Here is a 14,124-nt window from a genome sequence, read left to right as displayed (position 1 = left end):
AAGCAGAGCATTGAAGCGGCAGGGGGAAAAAAAGCCTTTTCCTAGCCAACCAAAATATGCATCAATTTATATTTTTTTTTAGTGAGAAAAAAAGTTGTTAACTAAGGATGGAAAGAGTCCATACTACAAGCGCACAATGGGAAAGAAGAAATCATTGCCAAAATGCTATTTTCATTTCATTTTACCCAAGTGATTTGATATTAATTTCCAGATCACTTGTATTCATAAGTCATTTTTGAGGTTAGTATATTCATGCAAAATGTTTCTAGTTTAACAAAATAAAATTTCCTGACAATGGTTCTTTAAAAATGTTACTGACAAATTGTAACAAAGCTTTTCATATGCCCCACACATGTGGAGAGTACTTCTAGCTGCACGCCATGATTAATGAGACAGCTCCTATCAAAGATAACAAGAAGAGACTGAGTTTGTTTTTACTGAAGTAAGAAATCAAATGGTATACAACACTTTAAAAAACAACTTGCAGAACTATCTAAATATAAACAGTGTTTAACCAAGTGGGAAAGTTTCGGCTAGATGGTGCATGGATTTGGCAAACACTGCTAGCACAAATAAATTCTGTCTTTTTGGAGCTTCAGTGAAGAGCAACAGCACTGCTACAGCAAAAGGAACTCTCCAAAGATTCTGGAGTGGGTGGTATGTGCATTTCTTACATCAATACAGAAGGAAATGTTTCAGGTCAGTCAAAATGGAAGGAATGTAACATTGGCGGTATTTACTGAAGTAACTGATGAAATCCCAGCTTTATGGTTTTGCTCTTTATCAACATCTTTTACTAAATTGCTTCATAAATAGCCTCGCCTCTGAAATGAGCAAAAGCTCACACTACTGCAGGTAGTGAATCGATGGAATGAAAATCCATTTCTGATTGCTATCAGGTAGATAGCAGTTTAGTAGAACACTTGAGCTTTAAAGAGCAACCTTAAATCTTACTGGAGACAATTACATCCTTTGCTAAATTTAAACTGAAGAAAATCATTGTAGTGCCTTTAACAGGCTCATGGTTACGTTCAGCAGTAAGATAAATAGTTTTAGTAAAAGGTAATAATAGAGCAGTCTGGACACAAAAATACATAAGACAAATACAAATTACCTACCGAACAGGAGTGTGTTGTATCAAGAAAAGTAAGTGTTTCTCTAGCTCAAACTTGAAACAGTGGGTCAGACTGCATATTTCAGGAAGAAGCAACATTTTTAAAGTTCCCTTTGCTACACAGTAGCTACAATAATGCCTTGGTTTCTGTCTTCTCACCCTAATTTTCATCATCCTTTTTATAGCAGGGAGGATTTCAAACAAACACTAGTCCAGGGCAAAATTAGTGTTATTTAGAATTAAATTTCTCAAACTGAAAGAGGGTTAAGTCAATCTAGGGTTTTATGACATATCAGCCCACAGAGAAACATGACATTAGTAAAGGCCAGACTCTCAACAGGTATCAAGGCTCTAAAATACAACGCTACATAATAGGATCCCTGCCTCACAGGATGTTTCATCTTGTACTTTGTGAGGCCGTTATGCCTCTGTGCTGCTTTAACCAGATCAGATGGGATTTGTAGGCATCTTTCTAATTTGATTCATGCGCTGTCTGTATGTTAGGTGACAGTTTTGCCACTTGAGTGTCAGTAAGATTTTTTTAGGACTCAAAATATCCTGATTAAAACTTTTGTTGGGAAGTTCTCAACAAAATCTATCTCAGAAAAACTGTTAACTTTTTTTTTCCCCTGAGTTTCTACCAGCTCTAATATCCACCTCTGAAATCTCAGAAAATTTAAACTGAAATCAAATACTATCTGTCTTTAATTCTTCAGTTTTACAAAGGTCTTGGAGCTTACTGTAGAAATAAATTGGGTTTAGTCATATTCTGGATTAGCAAGGCTTTAAAGCACAAATATCTGACCAATTACACCTGCAACTGTGGAGTAAGGGTAGGATTTTAGTTTCACAGCCATTATTCTACAGTATGGTTTCCTCTTTCCATAACAAACATAGCTGAAAGTTTCCTCATTCAAGGAAGAGGGAAGTGGTTCCCTAAAGAATTCTGGACATTTTGTGACAGATTGACATAGAGGCACCCGGGAGAATCAGCAACAGAGCTGAAGCACAGTGTCTTTAATTATGAACTCCTGATTGCAGTTTATCTCCACGGACCCGTATGTCAGAGGGCTGACACAGCCCTAGCTCATGTGTGAAAATTTTGTAGTGAAAGGAAACAAAAACAATTAGACACAGTCAGCTTGAAAAGAGAAAGTGAGAACCAAAACCAAGCTGTATAGAACTGCACATCATTGGGCATCCTGCAGCTAGCCCACTCCAGAAAAGCCTCTTTGAATGTTATCACTGCAGCTATTTATCAAATGTAACAGAAGTGAAAAACACGGCAAACAAACTCCAAAACAAACAACTGGCACAGAAAGATCTTGCTAATCCCTTCAAGTTTTCAGTTAATGCTGTTTTCAGAAGGAACACACAACTCCTAAGGATACTATGGCTTAGTACATTCCATGTAAAGCAAATAATTGCCCTTTAAACAGATTTTTAGGTTATGAGATCTCTGTCCATACAGCTTTCTGTTTTTCTTTGGGAAGTGGGGAATTTTTTTTTTCTGGGTGAGATTTCACAATCTTTAACCTTTCAGCAACCCCTAAAAGTAATAAAATGTTGTTCTGCTCCCAAAGCCCAGGAGCGAAGGAGAGAGAGAAGACATTATCAGAATCACCTTGCTCTTTATTCACTACTTGAGGGAAGCAGGAAGACATTCCCGATAAAGAAAATAGTATAAAATGTATTTGGCCCTTTTACTGCAGAAGTCATCACAACTGGCAGAAGATCCATCTGTTCAGTGTAACACCAATGTATTTGCCATTCTGTCTGGTGATCGCTAGAGATGTTATTTATTCATGCTTTCACAGTCCCCTGCATGTACAAAACATTCATCTGTGTCTTCAGTAATTAACATCACACTACCAAAGGGGAAAGCAGTTTCTCAGCAGAGAGCAACTAATTCCCACCTTACACATTACACATTATTCCACAAACTTAGTCAGGTAACAAAGACCTAGCCGTGATGATGATGCACAAAAGCAGGGAGCCTTGCCAAACAAGATGCCTGGCAGCTTTCTCTCTTTGGGTTCTCCCTGAGGTAAGCAATGCAGAGTAAATCAGAGATATTCCTATATCCACAGAGGAAATATAGTTCACTGATTTATTTTTGCTCTCTCAAACAGTAGACACACTTCCAGATTTTAAGCTGGCAATGTTATTTTGTTAGGAACATGTTATATTTAGCTCCATCTCCAGGTTCAAAAAAACCACCCACTGTTCCAATATGGGAAGAATGGGTATTTCTCTCTTAACTAGACCATGGTGCAAATATGCTGTGAGTGTACACATTTCACTGCATAAGCTGAAAACCTATACTGAGAATGAACAGACTATTGCAAAAAATGGTCAACTGCATGGGGTTTTCTTTCTAAAAGAAAGCACCAGTTCTTCCCCAAGGAAACCCTTCCAAAGCAGAAAGCCTCTTTGAAAAGGACTTTCCTCAGCTAATGCACAAGAATACTGAATGGAAATCAACCTTCCCGTTTCCTTACCCACCCTGGACAAATTACGTGTATGCAGAACACAAACACTGTTAAAATCTGGTACAACTAAGTGTTCAAATGAGACAAACCTCAGAGGAGTCATAAAGTTTTTGAGGTCTTAGACTCTTTGTTCAAAGTGAAAATTACTAAACAGGGCTCTCTCCACCAGTGACTTCACAATATAGTCCAGCATCGTCTGATTCAAAAAATACGTTGATTTCTAGGTGTGTCTTGTTAAGCCTCATCTCTTTTTCTCTGGCACATGAGCGCTCAAAAGGTATCCAGTATACAAGCTAAAATTTTAAATCCTAGTGCTCCGCATGAAAGTTTGCAGTTGCATTGATATTAACTAACCTTTTGTTAAGTGTTCAAGCTGTGAGATCAGGCATGCATGACAGAGTCAGTTTTTAACTTGCAGGGCATCTAAAGCATGAGGTAAAAATCTTGTTCAGTTTGTTTTTAAAGTCAAGATGAAATAAATATTGATACCATATAAAGCGAACAGGATATCTTACAAGACTTCATACAGTTTTTCCAGAGAAGGAAGACCCTGAGGATCAATAATGTCTGTATCAAAAAGGCTATAAAACAGTTGGCAGACACCAGATGTTACCCTTAGATGTTTCATTCAGTAATCTTAAGATATTATTCCCTCTACAACCCCAAACATTAAATATAAAACAAAGGCAATAAAATTCAAACAATACTTGGTGCATGCTTATGTGCACTTTCCAGAAGCCAAATAACAAGGTCATTCTGTACAGTTTCACTTAGGAGTATTTCTGGAATTAAATCTACCTGGCTTGGTTATTGCTTCTCTTTAGTACTTCTCCAGCAACACTCTGCTGAAAATATGCAGTAGAGCTACATCAGCCACTCACTGCAAAGCTGTAAGCACTTTAAGACTCAGATGGTATCACCTGTGATGGCCACAAAACCTGAAATAGATTTTTTTTTAAGTTGCCTTGAATGTATAAGTGTTTAAAAAGAAAACTAGAGACTCAGCAACAAAATTCTCTGCACCAAGTCTGAACACCTCTTACTGTCACTAGCTACCCAGGAAACTAAGGACTGCCAGTTTCCTGCAAGAGAAACCTGAGTATGGTTTTGACAAGAATAATGAACCAAATTTTAAAAGATCTCAAAAGTACTCCTGATGTAATTCCACTTATTTCAGGAAGTTTATCTTAGCAGTTATTTCACTTCTTCAAGTTTATTTGAACTTAAAACTGAACAAAAGCAAAAATCCCATAACCAGAGAACAGGCAGACTACACTTGCAAGCTTCCTTTTCCTGAACTGGGCAGGGATTGACCATATAAAAATAAACAATCAGCTGTCTCAATGCCTGGACAAAAAGCTTTCATAGTTACCTACAACAGTCAATTGATTAAAAAATATTCTAACTTCTTTAGAAGTCCTTCTATTGCACACTGCGGCCTGGTCTACAGTTAAAAGTTTTGTCAGCATAATTATGTCAGGTGTGTTAATAACCTTGCAGAAGCCACCCCTTATAGCCAGAGCCAGCAAGAGCACCTGCCTCAGTAAAATCAGTTTCATCTGAAAAACAGGGAATGCTCTTGTTAGTATGAGGTGAGTTTCCTTTAGACAGGTCTTCCAGTATTCCTTTAATCTAGACCCAACCTTAGCTTAAAATAAACAAGTCCAGAATTACCAACTCTTCTAAGCCTAGAGCTGAAGAATTTTCCACCATATCTCCATTCTCTTGGCAATGTGCCTTAAATGTTTACATTTACTTTTGAAAGATAATCTTACATTTTATGAACCGCTGCAGCCTTTCACTGCTTGTGCCTATGAGCAACTTGTACATTGGGGTAGAAATTATCCCTTAATTTCCTTAGCCTAGAACTAACCAGTTTTAGATCAGCAATAGATATTTTATCACTTCACTACTTTGGCATCTGCAAAATAATCTCTTAGCACATAATGCTACCTTCCAAACCATGTAAAGCTTCAGCAGACCATGAACACAGCCATTCAGCATCCCAGATTTCTTCCACACCCAACAACGTGTATGATGCAATTACTCTCTGCTTCTTTTTCACCGTCTCAATGTAATTGAATACATAGAACACACTGGAAAAATAGGATGAGATTTAACAGATTACATTAATTCAACCAGACAAATATGTCCAGTTTGCCAGCACTGAAGTAGTTTTACAAAGAACAGAAAAGAAGGTGTGTGCAGATTCATTTCACCTAAGATGTTCCTGGCACTGATTTGCCGAGTTTCTCACAGATCTCAGCTGGAAACAGCAGCTACCAAAACATGTGTAACTGTGAGAGCTGCTGGTGCTGAGCCAGGAACTGCAGCTGCAACAGAACCCAGGAATCAGCACTTTGTCAGAGGAGAGAGGAACTAATCTTTTTCTCTCTTTCACACACCATGTCTTGAAGGAGCACGGATCCACTTCTCGGCACAAATCAGGATGATAGTGATGCATGTGTGTTTCTCTGTCAAAGAAAGGGAAAAGGTCTTCCAAGAGTCCAAGGCAGTAGGAGGCTGAGAAGGAATCTGTACGATTACCACTGTCATGTACTGTCTTCGGTATGTTACAGTGGAAATGGTACAAATCCCTCCTGTACCATCTTTGGCATGTTACAGTGTCAATACAGAAAGGTATGCAGGTGGTCTCAGTGACTGCAACAAAACTGCGAGAGCTCCAGGGGAAGAGGTAGGAATATTTGTCACTGTATCACACAACCAAAATATGCAAAAGACACTGGGCAGTGTTAGTCCTCCAATACATCTCTTGGTCATGTGCTAAACCTGGCTGGGTATTAGAGCTGTACCCAAGATTGTTCTTTCTAAATCATGTTTACATTATATTCTTCTGCAGAAAAGGACCTTTCTCTCTGTTTTTCTGGTGTTAGCTTGTCTTTCCTTTGTATGTGTGCAACTCAGATTACGGTGGAGCCCTGCCCCCATATGGTGCACTAAGCTTTACTAAAATGATTACAATTAAAACAGACAGTTCTTTGACTGATCCTCTTTTCTTAAGTAGAGCTAATGCAGATCAACTGTCCGTAGAAAGAGGCTTTAAGTATCCAGTGAAAGAGAAATGTCCTATTAAATATTAGCAGTGGCAGAACCACGTATCACCACCATCATTTAATATGTTGTGCTGTTTAACAACATAACAAAAATGAGCAACTAAAAATATTCTTCTGTGCAAAAAGAACTAAGTTTTAACTCTCCCACTTGCATTTCCTATGTGCTATCTCACTGAATGGCAGTTTAGACTACAGCAAGAAGGAATCCTTGGGTGTCATCCTAAGGATGAGCACAGTTGGATACACTGAAAAATTAGGCTGTCCACAGCTATAAATTTGAAATTTCTTAACTCCTTTTCAGTCTTCATTTTGTTTCTAAACTTATCCAAATAAATAAAATGAAAAAGCTATGGAATACTAGAATGACTGTTGAGACACGACAAACTCTCACAGCAGAGCATGACATTCTTCACAACTACATTCTAAGACAGAGAAAAAAAACCCAAAGGATGAGCACGCACTCAACTGATTAGTTAACCACAAGACTTTAAAAAAATATATTTCTTAATTTTTAACAAAGGGTTTATTCTGCTTTGATGGAATACTCATGGTCAAGGAAATAATTTCCAGCATAAGCAAGCAAATAAATATAATTTGTACAACTTACTAAATAAAAAACACCGAGGTTCGTATACGACAAACTTTTTAACTGAGCAGCAGATGGATGCAAAGGACTGATTCATAGGATACTTTTAAGGGAAATAAACAGTAACCTTGCTTCATTGTGATTAGTTCTTATAGAACAGATTGATGAGTATCTCACTATCTGTTGAAGGCACAACAACAAATGCGTGTGGAATTTATGCAATTTACAAATCCGTGCTGCTACAGCTTTTTAAGTACTCATTTACTTGTCTACATTTCTCCTCTGGTGACTCAGGGAGCTTAGACTGCAGCTAGTTAAGCCGTCCAAAGATATTCCTGGATAGAAGCATGAAAGGCATGAATTAAGCCAATGCTAAGGGAAAAGGAACATGTCTTGGTTCTTAATGTTCCCAGACATGAATACTTAAGAATTGCTGAAACATCACAGGAGGGTTATTCAAGTGAAATTAAGCAGTGGCATGTTTGTCACTGCTTCCATAAGGAATGCACTTACTTAACGATAATCCAGTTTCAAGATGAAGATTTGGCCCAGTTTGGAGAAAGATTCTCACTCCCACATAATTTCATTCTTTACATATTCAGTATATAAACAAGTCTATTAGCTTTTAAAAGTACACAAAAGTATATCTTAAAAAAAAAGTTTTGTAACCATTACTTTCCTAAGAACAAAGACCTTGGATGAATAATTCTGCAGAAACAGCTAGTTAATTTGATCGATATACACTTGATACTCCAGTGCCTTTTGGGGACACAGGGATGTTAAGAATGCATTGAAACAAATGCCATGGTTAAACTTAGCTGGACTCATATCAATATGAAAGAGCAACCATCACAGCAGTAATATAGTAGGTGCTCATGTTGAACTGGAAGGAAACACTTTTTCAAACTGGTTGTGTATGTAATATTTACATCTGATGATATTTTTATCTCAGCTGGAATTTGGCCAGGAGTATTGAGTTAACTATCCTGTGCCAGCAGAAATTACCTTACACCAGTTGTAAAGATTTTAGGGTAAAGACTTAGACATCCTACTAAGTTATTTGTCAAAGCATTTTGACAGTAGCCCACCTCCTACAAGAAAGCATTGCAGCGCACTGACACGCAACTGCAGTTCCCAGGGACTTGTAAGGATGCCAGTCTTTCTAGCAGTCACTGCGCTGCATCGTCTATTGCTGTGCAGCACACATGCCACACACTGTACGCTCAGCATTGTAACTGCATGAGTATCATCTTCAAAAAGTGTTTGCGTGTGGCAAAGAGTTCTGAGAAGCAAGAACAAGCAAGCCAGCAACTGTTCTCCAGAACACACAGATTTTATTATGGCAAACCACAACAGCAGTCCAGAAGCCAAGAATACATCAAAGATTATTAGACCATCTGGTATTTTTAGAAATATTTTTATTCAAATTTAAAATCATATAGTTCCCCCAATGCCCAAAGGAAAAAAAAAACCTAAAGAGCTTACATCATGTTCCCACACTCCTTTTTCCTTAACTTAACCTTCTGGCTGAGCAGCCGAATGCCCAGCAATAATACTCCTTCATGCTAATGGTTTAGACTTTAGAGTGTTATAACTGGCAAAGAGTGTCTGCTGAGAGAAGGGATTGTGACAGATGGCATGAGATATTGCAGTAATTTTACTGACAAAGCAGTAAGCATGTGATAGAAATGCAAAATCTAGTCAATATATTCCAGTTAAAGCAAGTTTAACAGGCATTAAAGCAGAGCTTGATAGTAATGTTATTCGGAAAAGAGATGTTTTCTATGCCATTGAAAATACATGTATGACTTTCTTGTTTCTGTTTTCTGGATGAAGGTTTAAAACTTCCATTTGGGAAATAAACAGAGGGCCATTTTACAAGTTATCTTCGTATGCTAGAATAGGATTAAGAGGCCTGGAACCAAACTTTAGAGCACTGAAAGAACAGGTTCTTTAAGGTCGTGTCATTGGTGGATTGATACAGGCATTGTGGATTTGATACAGGCAAATGCTTCAAATAGTTCATCCATTTAAAGCAATACTGAGAAATTACACACTTTTGCTGACAAATCTGAATTCAGCTTAAAGAGAAATGTAAATGTATCACTCAATTTACCAAAACTCTCTCATTAATTCTTTATGGATAATCAAATGTTCACAGATAAACACACTCATGTCATATCTTCACAACAAAATGCTCTTGCCCAGCAAGTGGGAACTAATCCAGGATGACTGCATCTGCTCCCAATTCTTCTCCAGTCCTTTTGTGTGACCTTGGAAAAGCCATTTTACCTCTGTTTATGATTTGTCATTTGCCCTCTCTACTCCCTTTGTTATTTAAAGACTCCCCTTCTCTATTTAAAATATACAATTTAGGCATCAACCTGTAATATAAATAATCAAATATTTGAAAGAAAGGTGTATTAATTATTGAAGAAAATACAGCAAATGATTGGCATGCAATATTAGTAAATAGTTCTGTGGCAAGTTCTAAGCCAAGAGAAGATGAGAAAGGAAGCACTACATTGACTAGGTGCCTTTTTTTTTTTTAATTTGCTTAAAGTCAGAGTCTACTAACTGTGAAGAAGCAACAACCCCCTGGGAGCGGTTAGCATAGTTTAAATTGCCAAAGTTCGCCTGCGGCTTTTTCTCTCAGTTGCCATAATTCCTATTCCAGCATGCATGGGCCCTGTCACTGAGATACATTTCCAACATCTTCTTATTCCAGCTAAACCAACACAAAAATAGGTGTCTCTACTGTTTCAGCTCATTCTGTCTCCTGTTGCAAGCATTCAAGCATATAAAATACACAGAAACAAGACTAGCTTTTTGCCCTTTGCCTATTAGAAAACTGAAATTGCTCCAGACTAAAGTGTATTTTATTTCAAACCCCGGTTATGTCCTGCCAGCCCTCTCACATTCCATTAAGCCCCTTGCTAAATCATTACCAGAAAAGGGTGATCAGCAACAAGCCAGAGCGTTCTGTCTCGAAGAAGTAAGCTATTATATTGAGAAAAATGTTACTGAAACAAGAGTTTATGTCTGGAGTTCCGTTGTATAGAGTTTCACAACAAGTCTAACTTATTGCAGCACTAAAACTTTCATAGTAAATCAGATGGGAAGACTGAAGTGAAAAGCCTTTTATGTAAACATAAAATGTTAGCAGTTTACTTTGACCAAACAAAGAAATCAGTCAGATCTGCTCTTGGTAAGATTTTACTTTGAGAGATGAAAAAGAAAACTCATTTCCTTGCTCATTTGCCGCCGTCACTTTTGAAGTTGTCTCATAAAAGGCATTCCCACCTCAGATACTACAGTGCAGTTATAAGCCTGTTACTCAGGATGTTCCAGACCTACAGCCCATGCAGCTGTAGCCCCTAGAAGGTCAGGTGCCCATGAGCACTGGGGGATGGCTTTGGGACTTCATGTTTCAGCTTTTCAACATCCAGCAAAGCAGGACATCAGCCTTAGAAGCTGTAAGGTAATACAGCTGTAAATTCATGCATGGTCTTCTACCATCACTCAGTGGGTTTCTCTTTTAGAAAACAGACTTGCTTGTATCTCTGGTAACACACAAAAGTCTAGTACAGCTGGTTGGTAAGCAGAATATGCACCTCAGTTCTATAAGAAGCAGCTGTAAATTAATACAAAACCAAGCAGATTTTTTTCACATTCAGATATATTTGGCGTGTATATCCCCCTTAGATTAAATCCATCATTATACTTACATGCAGGTAATCCAAAGGAACATTTACCCCAGTCCTCCATGTTCCCCACAGCTTCTTCACCTCTACCAGCACCTACACCTCTTATATTGTACACATTTTCTTATGATGAGGACTGTCTGAAGATGTGCTGGTAAGAAACAGTACTTTTAAAGGATACAAAAGTCTCTGGAGATGCAGATCACATACCTGCGAATAAGAGAAAGAATCAACTTGAAAAGAGAAAAAGATAAAATCTAATTGTATAATAACAGAAAAATCTTATCCTAGTTACAGCAGCAGAGCTGATAGCTTGATTCCAGAAACCTGATGAAGAATCATTAAAAAGATCATAAAATCAGTTAATGCTAATGTTGATCACATCTAGTTGGCTGTTTTAGAAATAATAGTAATGTTCATCAAAATGCAAATAAAACAGATATTTTTCAAAATTAATAAAGATAAACATTAAAAAGAAGCAAGCAGCTAGGAAAGAAGTCCACAGGATCATTAAGGAATGTGAACACACTAATAGTGACAGATGAGACCGATGTTGCTGAAGGCCTGAATCAGTTATTTGCTTTAACATTTGTGAAATTATTTGGAAGGCATCCCTGAGACCAAAATACATTTTCATAGGGGAGGGTGACATGGTGAATGAAATCTGAGACAGCTTTCTTATTCCAGAGCTCATAGAATAGTTCAATAATTGAGAGAATGAAAAGGTGACATTACATCAGCTTACAAAGAGAACAACAAAAAAAACCTGGCCACTCCTAACCTGCTCTTTTCCAACAGGAAAGATGATGTAACAGCAGAAACTAGCAGATAACAGCATTGCACTTAGACCTATCGGACACAAAGTGGCTGAGCTGCTGGCCAAAATAGAGGACAAGAAGATTGGTTGTGCTATTTGTACTCTGAGAAAGATCATAGACTTCACTGATCTTCCAGTAGACTGGCTTAATAACTAAAAACAAAATTATCATGACTGTTTGCTGACAGACACAAACAGCAGGGATGAGCCATGCTCCCTGCAGGCCACGGTCAGACGTGTGAACGTTATCATTTTTGGCAGTATCTATCAGGGTTTTTTCCAAGATGCTCACTTCTAGTGGGTAAACAGCAGAATCCCATAAGACAAAGAAGGTGCTGCTGGTTTAGTTCTGCTGTTAGTATTAAATCATGTCCCAAATGGAGACTTCAGTTCATTGGGCCATAGGCATGTGAGTCCTTATGCAAAGCTGACTTACACACAAGAAAAACATCTGCCCTCCCATATTTTCTAGGAGCTGTTCAGTCTCTGAAGACTGTCCCATTGACCTATCCAAAATTCCCACTGTGTTGGTGGCAAGCCCCTGGCAGCTTTGCAGTCACTTGTGAAGTTCTTTCTCATGCTGTGAACTGGCGTTTTGCAGTAGCTAAATATTTTCCAAGGAAGAAGGCTCGATGCAAATCTGCCCTGGTTGTAGCTATCCTTCACTCATTTTCATTCTTTTCCTCCACGGGAACTTCCCTTCACTAGCTATCTGTTCAGTGAAAGCACTGTTTCAGCTGATGGCACGTGCTCTGTGGGGCATGCTGTATGGCTTTCTCTTCCATCCCATAACTGGAAAGACCTAATTGCACCTTGATATATGAAACTGCCTGGCTTCACAGGGGACTGTACTTTTTACGTCCACCCACTTTTCCTAGTGTTTTCACCTTGATTTAGTGCATGTTCTTAAAATATTTTAAGATATATTACAGGAGGGAAGCGGGACAAACACTGTAGCAGTGCCTGTGGTCTCTGCAGCCTTACACACAAAACGATGGAGGGAGCAAAGGAGCCGGGAAGCGTTACAGCAGAGCACCCGCACGGGTACGTGATTTACACACGTGGAACATGCAGTACTTGCACTGGACTGGTTCACACGAGGTTTAAATTGTTTGACTAGAGATGTTACACCAGCATGTTTCCCATCTGAAGCAAACTGCAACAAAAAGAGAAAGCCTCTCCCACAGTGAACTGAGAAATTTAAACCAGCCTCCTTGCCTGTTGCTATAGTAACCAGCTGCAGTAAGTGCTTTGCAGAAATTTCGGGCACAGGCTGTATGAATTGTTTATGCAATCATATTTTATATGCAGACAGATCTCTGCCTTAATAAAAAGAAGTGACTGTATCACAGGAGAGATGTGTGCTTTACTGGCTGCATTAACAGAACAGAGGTAATACATGACTCTAGTACGAATACAGCAAGAGATCGAATTTTCACTATGAATTTTTAACAGTTACAGCACATCATTACCCTACGATGTATCTGTTCTGGGACACGAAATACAGCACTCTGTTTTGAGCTGTCAGTCAAGCACATCAGCCAGCATTAAATTCACTTGTACAACATCCAGATTTTGTTTCCCTTATGCAGTAAATATTTTCCAAAATTACAAATATTTTTATATAACCGTAGAGTTTAGAGAAAATAAAAGCCTTGTTAGAGGGACATCTACAATCTGCAGTGAAGCAGTATTCAGTCAGGTGTGACCGTTGTGAAGAGAATTTGAAATCTGAAGTCCCCTGTGGAAATTTTGTTTCCCTTCTGAAAAAGCTGGATTGCTTGTAAAAAGGGATATACTCAGAAGCTCTAGACCCTCCTGCTTAAGATGCAAAACAGGAAAGTTATAGCTATTTCCCTGCACCTGAAATGCAGTTCTAACCTCTTTTCAGCATTGTAAGAGATTTAAAGCAATACACATGACAAAACATGTAATGAGAGCCCCAATTAAAGAAAAGAGCAGCATTTCACCACTTTAAACCAAAGATGCGATTAATACCGTCCATAATATTATTTTTCTTATGGACTTGAAAACATTTAAGCAAGAGAAGTTATTATAGCCTGTTAATTCTAAGCACCTTACTAACTCATCTAAAATATAGTCTCACAAAAGAGAAATGCATATATAGCACAAAAATAGAAAAAAACATGTATAGCATTTTGGTAAGATATGTCAGTAGTTCTAATTTCATTTTACTTACTTTTGGCTGAAGCATTTCAGAATAAAATTTAGAATAAAGAATTATGCATACCAGGCTAAGCTTTATTTTTAACTCTTGACATAATTTGGCATTACAGTGATGGATTTAGTATATATTTAGATCAAACTGCCTTAAAA

This window comes from Pterocles gutturalis, unplaced genomic scaffold (assembly GCF_000699245.1).
Source record: "Pterocles gutturalis isolate BGI_N339 unplaced genomic scaffold, ASM69924v1 scaffold22753, whole genome shotgun sequence".
Taxonomy (NCBI): domain Eukaryota; kingdom Metazoa; phylum Chordata; class Aves; order Pterocliformes; family Pteroclidae; genus Pterocles; species Pterocles gutturalis.
The sequence above is the reverse complement of the archived record's forward strand: the minus strand, read 5'-3'. Positions refer to the sequence as shown.